The sequence below is a fragment of the Lepidochelys olivacea genome (genome assembly GCF_965140295.1).
Source record: "Lepidochelys olivacea isolate rLepOli2 genome assembly, chromosome: 3".
Classification (NCBI taxonomy): Eukaryota; Metazoa; Chordata; order Testudines; family Cheloniidae; genus Lepidochelys; species Lepidochelys olivacea.
The window spans coordinates 195923595-195939933 of NC_140413.1; the positions used below are offsets into that span (position 1 = coordinate 195923595).

General features: G+C 42.8%; 1 protein-coding gene across 2 annotated transcripts in view; it reads left to right on the forward strand.

Annotated features, from left to right (window-relative positions):
- The first annotated feature begins 2047 nt into the window (after positions 1-2047).
- The window catches only part of SERTAD2 (SERTA domain containing 2), a 98795-nt gene continuing 84503 nt past the window's right edge, over positions 2048-16339 (forward strand). Inside the window, exon 1 of one of the 2 annotated variants that reach the window (XM_084622509.1) lies at positions 2048-2410. The gene's annotated coding sequence lies outside the window, so the exon portion shown is untranslated. Of the gene's footprint in view, positions 2411-8007; positions 8028-16339 lie in introns of those variants that run through there. The other variant, XM_084622510.1, reaches the window with a different exon arrangement.

A 16339-nucleotide genomic window follows, 5' to 3' on the forward strand; every position in this document is an offset into this window, starting at 1 on the left:
TGAGGCTTGCTTAGCAAGATCCGAATTAATTGGCAAATAGTACTAAGTGTCAATTTCTTACTTTCCCTAAACACCAGAAACAAAAAATGTCCATTATTAATAATGGAAATTTAGTCTGGAAAGATAATGCATGTTGCACTTATCCACAAGTGATCTTCTCTTTAGTTGTTAGTTTTGCCTGGCAATCCACAAGCCAAGAAACTAAATACTTGTAATGCAATTATGATTTTTATCACCGACTCTGTTTTGTATCTCCACCACCCCAATGGTCAATTTTCTGTAACTAAGGAACATGTGAGTGTTTTTAAATGTCCTAGTTTTTAAAAAGTCAACTCAAACTTGAGAAAACATCCTGGGCACCGAGCGGGGATACCTATAACATCACCCTGAACAAAGGGAAATGCACTCCTTGCAAACCTGGCTGGGATGGGCCTGCCCGAGCACAGGGAACCTGACTCCCGGCAGGGGCCGTGGCGGTAACAAGCCTTCCCCACCCTCCGCTTGGAAATCCCATCGCAACTTGCAGCAGGCCCACAGCTGGCTGCTCAGCCGCAGCGAGCGAGCCCCGCCCCGAAAGCACAGGGGCCCGTGCGGGAGCAGCGAGCCCGGCCCCCGCCAGCGTCCGCCCCCCTCTGCCCGAGCCCACAGGCACCGCCCTCCTGGGCGCCAGCCGCGCCCCGCCCAGAGCGGGGGGCTGCTTCCACCCCGGCCCTGCCGGGCAGCCCCCGCGCCGGCTAATGGGCTGGCTGGCTGTCAGAGGCAGCCCCGGAGAGCGTCCCCCGGGCCCGCTCCCTCCTCCGCCGGGCCTAAAGTGTAATGAAGAAACAGGTGCCGGGGCTGGGGACTGCCAAGCCCAGCGGAAAGCCCTGCCCATGCTCAGGTCTCCCGCCTGCACCAAGGGGCGGCCCCGCCTCCGCTTTCCCCAGCTTCTGCTCCCCTCGGTGCAAGAGCCTGCCCCCTCCAGGTCCTGCCCCGCCCTCGGGGACAGCTCCCCCCCGCAGGCTCCCCCAGGAACAGCTCCCCCAAACAGGGCTCCCCTAGGGACAGCTTCCCCCCACCCCCGCTGCAGGCTCCCCAAGGGACAGCTTCCTCCCCCTCCCCGCCCGCTGCAGGCTCCCCCAGGGACAGCTTCCCCCCCCCCCCGCAGGCTCCCCCAGGGACAGCTCCCCATCCCCCAAAACAGGGCTCCCCCAGTGACAGCTTCCCCCCCTCGCCACTGCAGGCTCCCCCAGGGACAGCTCCCCCTCCCCCAAAACAGGGCTCCCCCAGGGACAGCTTCCCCCCCCCGCCACTGCAGGCTCCCCCAGGGACAGCTTCCTCCCCTCCCCCAAAACAGGGCTCCCCTAGGGACAGCTTCCTCCCCCTCCCCCAAAACAGGGCTCCTCTAGGGACAGCTTCCCCCCCCTGCAGGCTCTCCCAGGGCAAGGCTCCCCACCACCACCCAGCGCGTGCTGCAGGCTCCCCCAGGGACAGCTCCCCCTCCCCCAAAACAGGACTTCCCCTCCCCTAGGCTCCCACAGGGCTCTCCCCCCCAACGCGTGCTGCAGGCTCCAGGCAGGGCTCCCCTCCCCCTGCGCCTGCAGCAGGCTTCGCCGCCCCCAGTGCCGCCCACGCCCCCACCTATCTGTCCCGCTCCCTCCCTGTCAGGCTCCCAGCCTCCCCCCTCTTTGCGTGACCAATTTAGACGGGGGAGGAAAAGGGGGACGATGCCGCCTCCTCTGCCTCCCTCTTACCTCTGATTGGCCGGCTGTGCCATGCCCATCAAACTGATGTCCACAGCGGATTGGCCAGGCTGCCAGACCAGGAGAGGCTCCGTCCCCCAAGGGCTCCCCTCCTCCCGCTCTCCCTTCGCAGCAGTGTCCTCAGAAGACTCATTGGGCGAAGGGCCCCCCACCAGCCTTGGGTGAGAGCTGCAAGGGCACTGGCTGGCAGCCCTGCTACTCAGCCTGGCTGGCCTGGCCATAGGCTCCCTGGAGCAGTGTGGGCGGGGCTCTTCCCCCTCCTGTGACTAACTAAAGTCTGTGAGTCACTGCACAACCCATCAATCCCATTAAATGCCGTGTGCGGGCAGGCGGTGCTGCTCCCGGCGCTGCCCCAGCCCCCGTGCATGGGCTGCCGCCGCTTCCCCCTCTGATACATGGCTGGCTGGCTGGACTTGCTACAGTGTCACATCCTCCCCGCCAGCTGCAGCACCAACTTCCCCCCCAGCTAGTCTCCTCCTGCCCGGGGCTGCTGCAAAGTGATGGGATAGAGCAAAGCCACTCCAGCACCTGGGCTCCTATTTATTACAGTCTGTCTCCCTGTCCTGTTCCTCGGTGGTTGTTCTTCCTCTCTTCCCTTTCCCCTTTATTTTATTCCTCTCTTTCCCCCTTGTCTTGGAGCCTAGATTTGTTGAGTTCTTCTGGAAAGGGTGAGTACAAGACATGGCCTTTCTGACTTAACATTTTTGTGTGGTACACTCTTTTAATGAGAAAAAGTCATATGGGGTTTGGGTTGTGTCTTGGCATGTGCTGTTTGCTTATTCAATAAATATGTAGAATTAAAAAGAAAATGGGGGTGGGCGAGAGGGTATGTGATCATTATCCTTTACTACTGCTACTTGCTGGATGGGTCACTTATCTGTTGCAAACTGTTTAAAAGTTGAATTGATTTCTTTAAAGTTAACTCTGACATGGATCAAAGATCATACTTTTCCCCCTCTCATCTTATTTTACTCCTTCTCCCTTACTCCCCTCTTGTCTGTCTAGATTTTGATTTTTTGTATTTTTATAAAGTACCTGTGATCAGTGCAAATCCACATCAAATGGTGATAGATACATTCATTGTTTTGAAATAAAAATATTTCTTTTTGAGACAAGAAAAAATTCTATGGAATATATCTACTAACTTCTGAAAGTAATTCATATTGAAATGTATTTTGAGGGAGCAGTAGACAACTTACTGTCCAAATCATACTGCAGCTCAACTCTTTGAAATTTTGTGCTGTGTGTATGTCCTTTTTATTAAAACGAAACCATTAAGTAGTTGTAAAGTGTTTGAACCCACAACAAACAAGGAAATTCATTTGTTCTACCACTGCATCCTTGGCACACTCTGATCTGTCTAGATATTTCAACACATATGGAATGTATGAGTCTTATAACTGAATCACAGGAAAATGAGTGTATCCAATTGGATTTTAAGTCTTCAGTTTGAATGTCCTTGTGGTGGACTAAACTCAGATTCAAAATATTAGTGTAAAATAGTTTGACCTGGAATTTGTTTGTGTTGATTGTTTAATATATAATTAAAAAATGAGACTGGAGCATGAATTTGTCTTTTGTGTAACCATAATATCCAAAGGTGCTAAAATGAAAAACTAAGTCTCAACCCCAACAAGTACTTACAGTGTATCTCCAGAAGATACTTTCCAAGCCTCAGTACTTTACCTATGTATACTGTGTATAAAAGTATACAGTACTTTTATCTATATATAAAATATTTTAAATAGCAGACTAATAACTTACAACATTCAAATCAGGTAAATAAATTATTTTTGAATTGCGGTGTTTGGATGTTTACGCTCCTTTTATTACAACACTACAATTTTGTCTTTAACTCGTGGCTAAAAACAGTCACTAGAAATTTCTGCTAAACTTTGTTAAAATAAATAAATTGGTGCCAGACTAAGATCTTGTATACCAAGTTTCAACAGTCCTTTAAAATATATATATTTGTAAATGAGAAGAAATCAAGATAGCTATGATTTCTTTAGCCAGTGACTACTGAAATGAAACCCAGAGATTTCAGTGATTGTCCAGAGCAATCAAATTGGAGAGGTGAGAAATTCATATATTGTCACCATGTCATTGGAAAAGGAAAAACCTTGGGATGATGGCTGAGATACTAAATTCAGAACGTGACCACTATTCATAAGTGGTAACTACTTTTTGTTAATTGATATGCACAATAAAAAAAAAATTATGAGCCAAAATCATTGCTTTTATAACATTGTCAGACCCTGTGTACTTACAGCAAGTATGAATGTGACCAATGTGTGTGAAGCTTTTTAAAATACCTGTTACAGTTGCTCTCATGGGGTCCTTTTAGGTATGGTCTGTTGAGTCAATATTACATAGGTAAGGCCCTACCAAATTCAGGGCCCATTTTGATCAATTTCATGGTCATAGGATTTTAAAAATTGTAAATTTCATGGTTTCAGCTATTTAAAAGTGAAATTTCAAGGTGTTGTAATTGTAGGGGTCCTGATCCAAGAAGGCGTTGTGGGGTGGTCACAAGGTTATTGTAGCGGGGGGGTCGTGGTACAGCTACCCTTACTTCTGCGCTGCTGCTGGCGGCGGTGCTGCCTTCAGAGCTGGGTGCCCGGCCAGCAGCCGCCGCTCTCCGGTCGCCCAGCCCTGACGGCAGCGCAGAAATAAGGGTGGCAATACTGCAACCTCCCTAAAATAACCTTGTGACCCCCCCCCATTCCCTTTTGGGCCTGGACCCCCAATCTGAGAAATGCTGGTCTCCCCCATGAAATCTGTGTAATATAGGGTAAAAGTACCCAACAGACCAGATTTCATGGCAGGAGCCCAGATTTCACGGTCCATGATGCATTTTTCATGGCTGTGAATTTGGTGGGGCCCTATACATAGGCCTGTTTCACCTCTCTGAAACCAGTTTTATACAAAAAGAAAAGGAGTACTTGTGGCACCTTAGAGACTAACCAATTTATTTGAGCATGAGCTTTCGTGAGCTACAGCTCACTTCATTTATTTGAGCATGAGCTTTCGTGAGCTACAGCTCACTTCATCGGATGAAGTGAGCTGTAGCTCATGAAAGCTCATGCTCAAATAAATTGGTTAGTCTCTAAGGTGCCACAAGTACTCCTTTTCTTTTTGCGAATACAGACTAACACGGCTGTTACTCTGAAACCAGTTTTATACCAGTGTACCTCCAATAATTTTAATGGAGTTACTCTTCATTTACATCTGTATGGGAAGAGATTAGAATCCAATATTTTCAAAAAGCCTCCAAATACTTACTTGACAAACTGTGATTCCAGCTCTCATCAGAGGCAGTTCTGCTCCTGTTACTCACACTAAGTGGTATTTTACTACGTGAGTAGTCCCTTTAATCCTGGTGTGACTACTCACATGCTAAAGTACCAATCAGTGTGAGTAAGGGTGACAGGATCAGGCCCTTAATATTTAATTTTATTCTTTGAAATAAGAATATATTATATTTCTTGGGGTCATGGCAAAATTTTCTGAGAACAAAGCGCGAAGTTATTCTATTAAATGATTACACCAGAAATAACTGTTTGAGATTATCCCTATGCTACAAATGAAATAAGCAAGCAAGTAAGTATTCTGGGTATTTCTCTTGATGCTGTGGAAGGTAGAATAAGATTGTTGTGAAATTCAGTGTTTTGTAATGAAATTCTGTGCTGGAGGGAAGTTTGAATACTGAAGGTCTTGCGGGAGGCAAGTTGGGAATGCAGTGTTAGAGATGCTTTTTTACAATATGACATGAAGAATTTTGTTGATTTCAATGGGAGCAGAAGCAGTTCAATAGTCTTTCTGAGAGCAGTTGATGTTGTAGGAAGCGTTCACAACGCTACTCGTCTGACTTACTTCTGTCTTAGCAGAAAGATCAGTGCTAAACAGACTGTTAAGAAGAAAACCTGTCTAGCGAAGTGGTGTTATGTCCTGCCTTGATGCATTACATGTACTTTTTAATAAATCTCCTGAAACTTGTATTGGACACGATCAGGATGACAGACAATTATTTCATGTTTGTTTCATGTTTTCACTTCCTTTTATGACTGTATTCATTGCTACGCTTTTGTGTCACTGATTGCGATGTTGTTGTAATTAACGTTAATTATGCAAACTAGATTGTTTTTAGAGGCTCTCCCACTCTGTATTGATACTGTCATCTTGTCTGTTTGTTAAACAAGAATGCATACATTTCAGGATGCTGGAGGAACTACAGCTATTAGTTACAAAATAGTATCTGCCTGGGAAACAAAAGCAAATACCACTTTCAGCTCAAACATTACATGAAATTTTTATTTGGCAGCACTGCTTAGTCACACAATTTGATCTGAAATAATGAGGCATCGTGAACCAAGGATACAAAATAGGAAGTAAGTGTAGGGACTTTGTGAAGAGAGCATGTAGACTTTAGAGTTTCACCATGTTCTTTCAAGATCGACAGGATTATTGAGTAAAAATCTGCAGTCCTTATTTGAATAAAAATTCCATTTAAGTATGTGAGAATTTTTTGCCTGCTTAAGGAAAACCGAATTTGGCAGCTAGTAATGTGCTAGCTTTGGCAAAACAAACTGATGGAACAGGCAACTTTATGCTTAATTCTTCTTCTTCTTCTTTTTTTTTTTTTTTTAATTTTTGCTTTGTTGTCTCTAAAAACCTCCACATCAGCTTGAAGGGTGATATTCGTTTTGCACCCTAACTTTTCTAAACAAAAGTGCTCGTAGAAGAAATGATTAGTCTAATAATCTTTTATATAGAGGAAGTACAGTAATGATATTTGAATTAATTCCTTCAGATTAACTATAGTGAAATTAATAGAAATCTTGAAATCTGACTTTGAATTGCCCCTATGAAATACTTGAGAGCTGAAAGTGATTCATGTTAGAGTCTCAATAGAAATCATAATTGCAGGAATATTTGTGTTCTATTTTTATATTCATAATATATTACAGGAGAAATACCATGGTGGAGGGAGAATTTAAATTGGAATTATTTTACACTGTCAACATTCGAAGGTGTTGGTGTGTAAACATACTGTAAGACATTGGAAAACGATTCCCAGTTTTCCTTTGACTTTCCATACCAAATAAGCAATAATTTGTTTGCAGTTTGTATTAGATATTTGTCTTTTGTGCAAGACCATCAGTGTAGTAGTCCTCTGGAAAGCTAAAACCAGTACCCTGGGCTCCAACAAGTGGAAGTTATATAATTAAATGGAAAGATTCCATAGTATTAGAAAATTACCATTTAGCAATCTAGTGAGTCTGTTAAGCCATGGAGATGATTTTATGAAAATCAATAAAATGCCCATTTTTCTTCTAATTGTAGATCCACGTTAAAAGAAAAAAGATGCTATTTCTTGGTAGCATTTCACATTGGCTTGCGATATAGTTAAATTAGAAAGGCATTCTCTTCAGTTTAGACCATACATGTAAAGATAATAAATGTTTTTTGCTTTTGTTTTTTTAATTCTTTATTTATTAGATTGCCTTCCAGAAATCACACTAAAATGCTGGCCTGTAAGTGAATTCAGTGTGTCTGTCAGCAGAATCAAGAATGAGGGTCACTTATTTTTCAGATGACATGCTGGCATGACACTGGTTCCTATTGCCTAAATGCTGTATATTCCTTCACTTCCAGCTCATGGTTCCATTGCTTTGAAGTATGTATGAAGGTTCCAATATACCAGGATGTGATGTACCCAAAGTAAATTTGAAAGAGAAATTGTGACCTTAACTATTTTAGAGGGTGGGGTGGAGAGAGTTGGTATTGCTCTCTGTAGAGTCTGTAATGTTGGTTAGCCTCTCCTTGCCTCAAAGGTCCACCTGTTCTGGTATTAGCAAAACAAGTAACTAGACCATCAATCAAATTAAGTACTTGGGGAGAAAGAAGTGACAAATTGACAGCCTTCCTCTGTAGCATGTATGGAACATTAAATATTGGTGATCTGTAACAGTAAAAGGGAGCTGTTAACCCTTAATGTTGGGACTTTGTGTTTTGCAACTGAAATGAAAATTACTTTATTAAAATAAGATAACTTGTTTAAAATATCCTGAGTGTTATGACCCTTAACCAGATACTCCAAAACATTTATTCAAGCAAGATAAGGTACTCTACATCTTTTCTTGTGAGGAAACTTGCCTGCCTTAGTGATCTGTATTGTAATTCTTAACTGCTCTAGAATCCACGTATAACAAACTCCAAGTCAGCAGCTTTATGAAGAACCTACTTCATGACATGTGTGAGGAGTGCAAGTACTGAGTTTTGGTATGTTGGGGCTTACAAAGCTTGTTCTTGTATGAACAGAAACGGTTCAAAATGCCAGATTCATGATGCATGCAACAGTAAAGGTCACCAACTTGGAAAATTAATAATATGGTTCATGTTGACATTTCAGAGGCAATGCAGATTGGAGTGAGCCACACCCCAGTCTGTTCTAGTGGTTCCTGTGGACCTGCATTTTTCACTGCACTGAAACACACAAAATCAGTGGTGTTCCCCTTTTCTCCACCCCAGCCAAAATCCTTTCTATGATGAAACTGAAAAAATGTTTGTAATCTTTAACAAGCAAACAATAAAATGCTGATCAATTATTAAACAGAGCCAGTGAGGGTCAGAGTGGGGCTTTTAGCGTTCATCTGCATTTTACAAGCTGTATTTTGTCTTCTGGTCAGGTTTTGTTCCCAAAGGACCACGGGAGTCAGAGTTAGCACATTTTACAAATAGGTTCCTGATTCTCCAAAATACTGCTTGTAGTTAAGGAAACTTATTATGACCCTGTGGCCTTCACTATTTTTCTTTGGCACAGCTGTGGGAATCAGTTCAAGGAAAGTTGTAAGAACACACAAGTGAAAAACAGGGATAAAGAAATCCTAACTTGGGCTGGAACAAACTTCTTTAGATTCAATAATATAAAGCCAGAATCTCAAGAAATAATGATGATGTTACTTTTCATAAAGTCACATAAAATGTGGAGCTTCTAAGTGGAGAGGAAATCGTAATTACACCATTGTTTCTGTCTTGTAAACCATTCGGCCATTAACAGTGAGGTTAAAGAGCATTAATTCTGACATCAAATTTCTTGTGAACTTGGAATTTTTCTTGTCAGAATTAAAATGTTAATTTATTGCATTTTCCTATATATACTATAAACTTTGGGGAAAATAAAGCACTAACACTGTGGTAAGGAATATGCATTGTATTTTTCTTGAAATAAAATAGACGATATGCATATTTACCCCTGTGTTTACTCCTCCTTATACTTCTCTTCTTTTGTCTCATAACTCTTCCATTTCCTCTGTTTCCTCCCTTGTTTTCTCTTCTCTCACTCCTCGTGATCTCTTTTGTTTCTTTCCTCTTCCTTTCTCCTTTTACCTCTTAGTACCATTATTAGTATTCTCAATTATTGAGTTACATTAACACTTAGGTGCCAAAGTCAGGATCGGGGTCACGTTTTGCTAGGCACTATACAAAAACATAGTAGTAGTCCCTGCTCCAAACAGCCTACAGCTTGAACAGCCAAGATAAACAAAGGGTGGGAGGGGAAACAGAGGCAAAGTGAGGTGTAATGACTTGCCCAAGGTGGCACAAAGCAGGTCAGGAGGTTAGCCAGGAATAGAAGATGGGTCCAGAGCCCCACTCCAGTACCCTGTCCAGTAGACCACCCACTTCCCATCTTTTCACCTCTTTCTGCTTTCTATTTTTTGTGTGCCTCATCCGTTTGGTCTTTTCCCTCTTAAATACACTGAGTGACTTTTCAGAGTGCATTTTGAGACTGTTCTGTAGTCATAAACGTTTTTCTTCTGATACCATTTACATTGGTGCAGCATCACTGATTTCAGTGGAATGTCTCCTGACTTATACAGGAGTATGTGAAATCACAGTAAAGCCCACTGGCTTTACGTACCAGAAGAATACATGTACGTTCAGGTTAGGCACCAAAATATATATTTTTAAAAATGAATGTAGACAGGAAAAAGGCAATATTTGGTGCATTTGTGTTGTAATTTACATGCTGCACAAATGCAACTCAGGAATACTATAGAGGTAAAAGGTACATCTTTTCTTATTAGTTCTTAAAGGACTACATCAGCTATTGTGCTGGGCCCAGTAGTCTAAAAATTTGAAAGATGAGCAGTGCTTTTCACCATGATGAGTAACCTATTTGAAAATACTGTTTCTAAATAGACTTGACATATCTAAGGCTACTGCTAGCCAGGGTCATCTTGCTATGACTACTCTGGCAGAGTAAAAGCAGGAAGCTGATGTACAGACAGTTAGATCAGTACTGAAAGCATGTTGGAAATTGACTTGCAATGGCAGAAGAAACATAAAGTAGCAGTAGTCCCCTTTCCTCTCTCCCAAGCAAAATTTTTTAAACTTTGAAACTGATAAAATTATAGGTTTCAGAGTAGCAGCCGTGTTAGTCTGTATTCGCAAAAAGAAAAGGAGTACTTGTGGCACCTTAGAGACTAACCAATTTATTTGAGCGTAAGCTTTCGTGAGCTACATCCGATGAAGTGAGCTGTAGCTCACGAAAGCTTACGCTCAGATAAATTTGTTTGTCTCTAAGGTGCCACAAGTACTCCTTTTTCTTTTTGATAAAATTATGTTTGCTTAAACTTCTAAATTTTAAAATTTTCCTCACTCTCAAATATTTTAGTTTGTTCCCAGGAAAAGGTGCTTCTTATCTTTCAAAGTGTTAGATTGAGGGGCTTGACATAATGGCACATGTGGCATCCCTAATTTAGAAAATCCACTCTCCTAAATCACAGATTTTTTTTTTTCTCCAGTAGTTAATTAAAAATTAGATGAACTGCCCTCTTGCTCAGGGCAAATATTGGATTTCTTGGACTGTAACATATGGATTAAACTTCATTACTTCATACATTTTTATTATTCTGTAGGGGCGGCATCATAGTTGTCCAAGCATAAGTGGTTACCCACACAAAACGACCCTGCTAGGGATGTAAGTACACGGTGCAGAAAATTCAAAATTTACAGTTTCCAGAGCATTTGTTAGCTTGTCCTTTTTTGCATCCATACTTGTTAATCGTCATGTGTGTATTGATGATTTATTCCCATCATGATCAACATATCCCCTTTGTCCAGGGCATACACACATGTTGGGTGATTCATTCACCTGCATGCACCCATATTCTCTCATCACCTGCAATTCAAGCTCTGACAGCTGCTCGTCTTTAAGTGCTTGTTGATTTCTCATTCCCTCTCTTTTTCTGGGTGCAGGACTCTCCTTGGCTTTGCCTGAGAGTCCTGGCCTCAGAGGGTCCTGCTTTTGCCTGAGAGTGCTTGCTTCCTGCTCTTACTATCTGCCCCAGTTATGAATGTAGTATAAATCCTTACTGCTCTTACTCAGGCAAACGGGTCCCTTCAGGTACTGGGAAGTCTGTAGCAAGTCCTGTGTTCCAGTTCACATGGATATTAAGAACTCTAACCAGTAGCTCTGATGCTTTTCTCCTCTGATAGTCTCCCCCCCCCCATGCACCAATTGGACTCATGTTCTGAAGTGGAGGAGCTGGGAAGATCTTCTATTGCTTTCCCAGGCTCATGGGAGGAGAAGGGATGGGACAGAGAAAACTCCCAAGGGATTGGGCAGCATACGTTCTCTCTGGCCCTGGAGTGACATCCCACTGCCTCCAAGGGAGAAGAATGAAGGTTTCCCTGCTGCTCCCCTTTCCTTGACTTGTGTGAGAGGACAGTGACATTTCCTCTTTCCAGAGGAAAAGGGGAGTGAGATAGTAGCACCCCTTATGAAAAATCAGCATCAGGTAAGTGCTGGAGAGTCGAGGGGCTATTCATCTGGCCCAGATCCCCCTGAGACTGTGTATCTGCATTACATACATGAGTTATTTATTTTAAATGAAGAGGCTAGATTCGTGTGTGTGTGTGGTTTCCATGTGTGTTTTTTAATGGTTATGCTGGATTTTTGCCATGCCACAAAACTGATTAGAAATTATTATAATGAAAAGGGGGCAATGGTTCATTTCAGAGATAGGTAACATGGCGGGGAGAAGGCAAATCTGAACACTTCCCCAGTTGCTGGATGAGCATAGGGTGCAGGTTCCCCACCATCATCTCCAGGAGCTACTACTGTGCTCATTTTTTGGGTCAAAGATGGGACCAGTATTTTGTTATCTTAATATATATCCTTATGTGTGTTGCTATTATTTATGTGCAGTGGTGCCCACTGTGTGCCAGGCACTTGGTGACAGTTCGTGCTCCAAGAAGCTCCCAATCTAAAGCCAAAGGTCAGGGGAAGGAGAATAACAATAGGCAATTTACATAGAAATCAACAAGATTTACTATGGGCAGCATGCCAGAGCTGGGGCTTTTAAGAGAGATGTAAATGTGGGCAGGGTTAGGTGCCTTGCAGGTGACCTCAGGGAGGTCAAACCATGCGTAGGGGGCTGCATGAAAGGAGGTGTGTGGCACAGATGACTGTGAAAATCTGACAAAATTGGTGAACAAGGTTGGGAATGGGTGGGGGGAGGCAATGTTTGACAGGGAGAATAAGAAGGGAGGGACAGAGCTTTGAGAATGTTCACCAGAAACTTAAATTTGAGTTTGATATAATCGGATAGGAAGCCAATGGAAGGATTCAAAAAGGGGAGTTGAGTTACAATGTATATACAAGCTGCAGTGTGGTTGGATTTATTATGTTAGCAGCTATTGTATGCTTGAATTTTCTGGCTCTTTTTCATTTAAACTCTCAACTATATAATGTTGAGTTTGTGTAGGGATTTTTTTATTTTATTTCTTTTGCATCTAATTTCCTAAGCGTTCTAACAGGAGTAAAAAAACATTAACTGAGTGCATGCCATGTTGAGTTCCCATTACCTTTGGGTTGAGAACAACCATGAGAAACTTCAGTGCAAAGAGTAACTTCTCTGAAAGTTGTAAGTACCTGAAACCAGGGACTTGGATTGTAAGGACACTGGGGCCGGGGCTGTCTCATTTGTTTATGTTTCAAGCAGTGCTCGGAGGCCTCCGAGCAGCTAGGGTAGTACAAATAATCAATAATCAAATCTAAAACAAACAAAAGGAAGTATTTTTTCACATAACGTACAGTCAACCTGTGGAACTCCTTGCCAGAGGATGTTGTGAAGGTCAAGACTATAACAGGGTTCAAAAAAGAACTAGATAACCATTGATGGACCTATCCTCCATGAACTTATTAGCCAGGATGGGCAGGGATGGTGTCTCTGTTTGCCAGAAGCTGGGAATGGACGATGGGGGATGGATCACTTGACGATTACCTGTTCTATTCATTCCCTTTGGGGCATCTGGCACTGGCTGCTGTTGGAAGACAGAATACTGGGCCAGATGGACCTTTGATCTGACCCAGTATGGCCATTCTTGTATATGTTCTTATAATAATTTTAGAATAAAAACTCTTCAGCTGTAATTCTATTCCATGTGCGTGAGAGAGAGAAAGAAAGAGAGGGGAGAGATTCTTTCTCTCTCATTCTTCCTCCATCTGGAAGGATGAAATGCAGAGCTTTTTCTAAGAAGGTATCTAACATACTTCCTCAAATTAGCCAGTAAGTGGCATTACAAACAGGTTACAGCAAGTGGCTGGCAATTTTCCCATCCTTCTTGTCGCTGGAAACATAATGCTTGTGCAATGTGCTCATTCACGAGACATCTGCATGCAGAGTCGGTCCTGGGGACACACAAACAGTGTGGTTGCGTGTGGCACACTTTTATCTGTGATGCCTCATTGGTGGCATCACAAAGAAGTGGCCTGGGAGCAATGGTAATAAACCATTTTTCCTTTATTTGACAGTACGATGGAAGAGGTGAGAACTCCAGGAGCTGAATTTGCAGGGGAGCAGTGGAAACATCCTGGGATGGGTGGGGAGATGAGAAGTAGGGTAGGTCATTGGCAGTGCCATTGTGTGGTGGAGGACTTTAGATAATTTCTAATGCTCAGCATTCTGCGCATAATAAAGTAAGACCATAATAGCACTGAATGCCCTGAGCACAGCAAGGTGGAGTGATTAATTAAAGATGATTTTGATCATTGACTTAAATCACTTGATTTTTTTTTTAATAATCGATTTAAATCGGGTTGAGGCTTCATGAAAACTAATTTGAAAATTTACGCTATTACAATGTTGGATTACAATTTAATTGTAAATGTTAAATGTCTTTAAGTGCCGCTACTCATTGGGCATCGTATTTCAATTTTACAAAATTGCTGTAAGCAAAAATCAAAATGATTGAAAAGGGAGGCGTTATCCTGTGAACACATAAGCAGGTACATAAGTTTCACTCACATGAATGCTCCCATTGATTTCAAAGGGCTAAAATGGGGTTTTTATTAAGTTGGCTTCTCCTCGTGTCATAAAATCTGTCACTTCAAAAAAAATGTTTTGGTGTAAACCATGAAAAGTTGTTTAGATTGTCAATATGTTAAAGTTATTGTGAAACTTTTTTATGCACATGGGTCAAAATGTTCAAAAACAACCTACAGTTAGGCTTCTCAACTCAGTCTTAGGTAACTAAGTGACTAGGGAGCACAAGACCCGTTGACATCAGATTGCAGGCTCTGATGGAGGAGTCCAGCCTGGTTGAAACATCTCAGCTTGTTTAACCTGTGGAAGCTCAATATATCATAAGGCGGGGGTTTAGTTACAAATAATGCTTGCTTATCAATCCTGTGCTTGCATTTTTGGTGTTCTCACAGTTGGGATGTTAATGAGGCCCTGGAATTGTCCTTTTCAGCACAGAGAAGTATGAAAGTTCTTAGGAGGAAAAAAATCTTCATGTAGGATCTGAAATTCTACTGACCAGTTGCTGTTGTATCTGAATGCTTCTCAGACAGGAATGGGCCCTTGCTGCCTGTGGCTGACCTCAGAATGCCCCTATGCTGGAGGCTGTGAGGGGGTAGTGTAGTGCTGTCTATCCTGGATCCCTGCGCCTAGAGGATTCTGCTACACAAGAAGAATCCTCACCTGGCCACTTAAGTCAGCGCTGAGTATGTTTGCTCTGCTTCAGCTATTTGTCGGGGCTGAGGATCTGGTCCAGTTAACTTAAACTTGCAAGCGCCCTGTCAGATAGAGTTTTATCCCTGTTTTATAGGTGAGGCAACTGAGGCACAGAGATTCCTCCCCTCCCGCTGGAAATCTGTGTCAGAAGAAGTAATAGAAGCAAGACCTTCTGATGATCAGTCCTCTGCTTTAATCACAAGATATTTCTTAAGCCACTTACTAAAAAGCAGCTTAGATTGTTACTCTGTTAGTGGCTCCACCTCCCCATGCAGACTTGTAGACAGTGCATGATCACATAGTAAGTGGAGATACTTTGTTTGTGTTTCTCTTTACATAACACTCTAAAGTATGTAATAGAGAGAGGTTTTGTTCACGTGTTTTAGTGCCTATGCACGATGGTTGTATTTTTGGTTTTCTCCTATTATTTCTAAGCTGTTAATAACCAATAAGGAGACAGATGTGTGGGTAACAGTATCTGCAGCCAAATTGTCCTCTTGACTTTTAGGCACAGAGGGAACAAAAGGTGTTCATGGACCAAGCAAAGATGACTTGTAAGCACATAATGGAAGTATGGCCCAGCGGTTAGAGTACTAACCTGGGCTGTGGGGGAGACAGATTCAATTCCTGCTCTGCCACAGACTTCCTGTGCGGCCTTTGGCAAGTCACTTAGTCTCTCTCTGCCTCAGTTCCCCATCTGTAATATGGAGATGATAGTGCTTCTCTACCTCAGAGAGTTGTGACGATAAATACACTCAATATTGCAAGCCACTCAGATGCTTGGACTATGAGAGCCAATACGAGGGCCTTATATAGCAAATGAGGGGAAACTATAAACAGCATCTTTCTCACCCTGAAGCCCTTCTGTAACAGCAGCATGTAGTTTGGGCACAGAGTTTTTGTAGGTGAAAGCCACTTGCTGTGATGGGCCCACAGCAAAATGCACAGGGGCATTAATGCTGAGTGTCAAAGTCTTCATAATGGAGGACTTTTCTTGTACTATATCACAAGTGGCTGCTTTCATCTCTCCTCCATTTTAATGGCATATACATGATACAGACTTCCTTATCTCAGGTGGGGGGGATGCTATGTAGATATTACGCAGTACCACTGCCATCTTTCTTAATTATGTATGAGGTATGGCCATTATATCTCTTTCCTGATGTATATTAACAGAAAGGAAGGACATAACACCATCCAGAGTTGGAAATAGTTCAGTGTCTTGACTCTGGTTCGTGGCTGGGCAGCGATAAGCATGAGGCATGAAGTGCAAAGTGGCTTTCTTTAAGGCTAACTCCCAGCAGCTGTGTGCTCTGGTGGGCTGGGAATATAGGAGACCAAGGATGGCAATCTTGCGTCCCTCGTGTTGTGCATGTGGCTTGCAGTGCTGGACTGTGACACATACTTCATTTTACACAGTTTCCACACAGTTGTTTCCTGTGCGAAAGGTCAACATACAACGTATAGGGGCCCCAGATGCACCAAGAAGCATTGCATATATTACAGTGGCATATTTCTCATATACAGCATGCTCAGCATCTACCAGCTTGAGTCAGAATTGAGGTATTT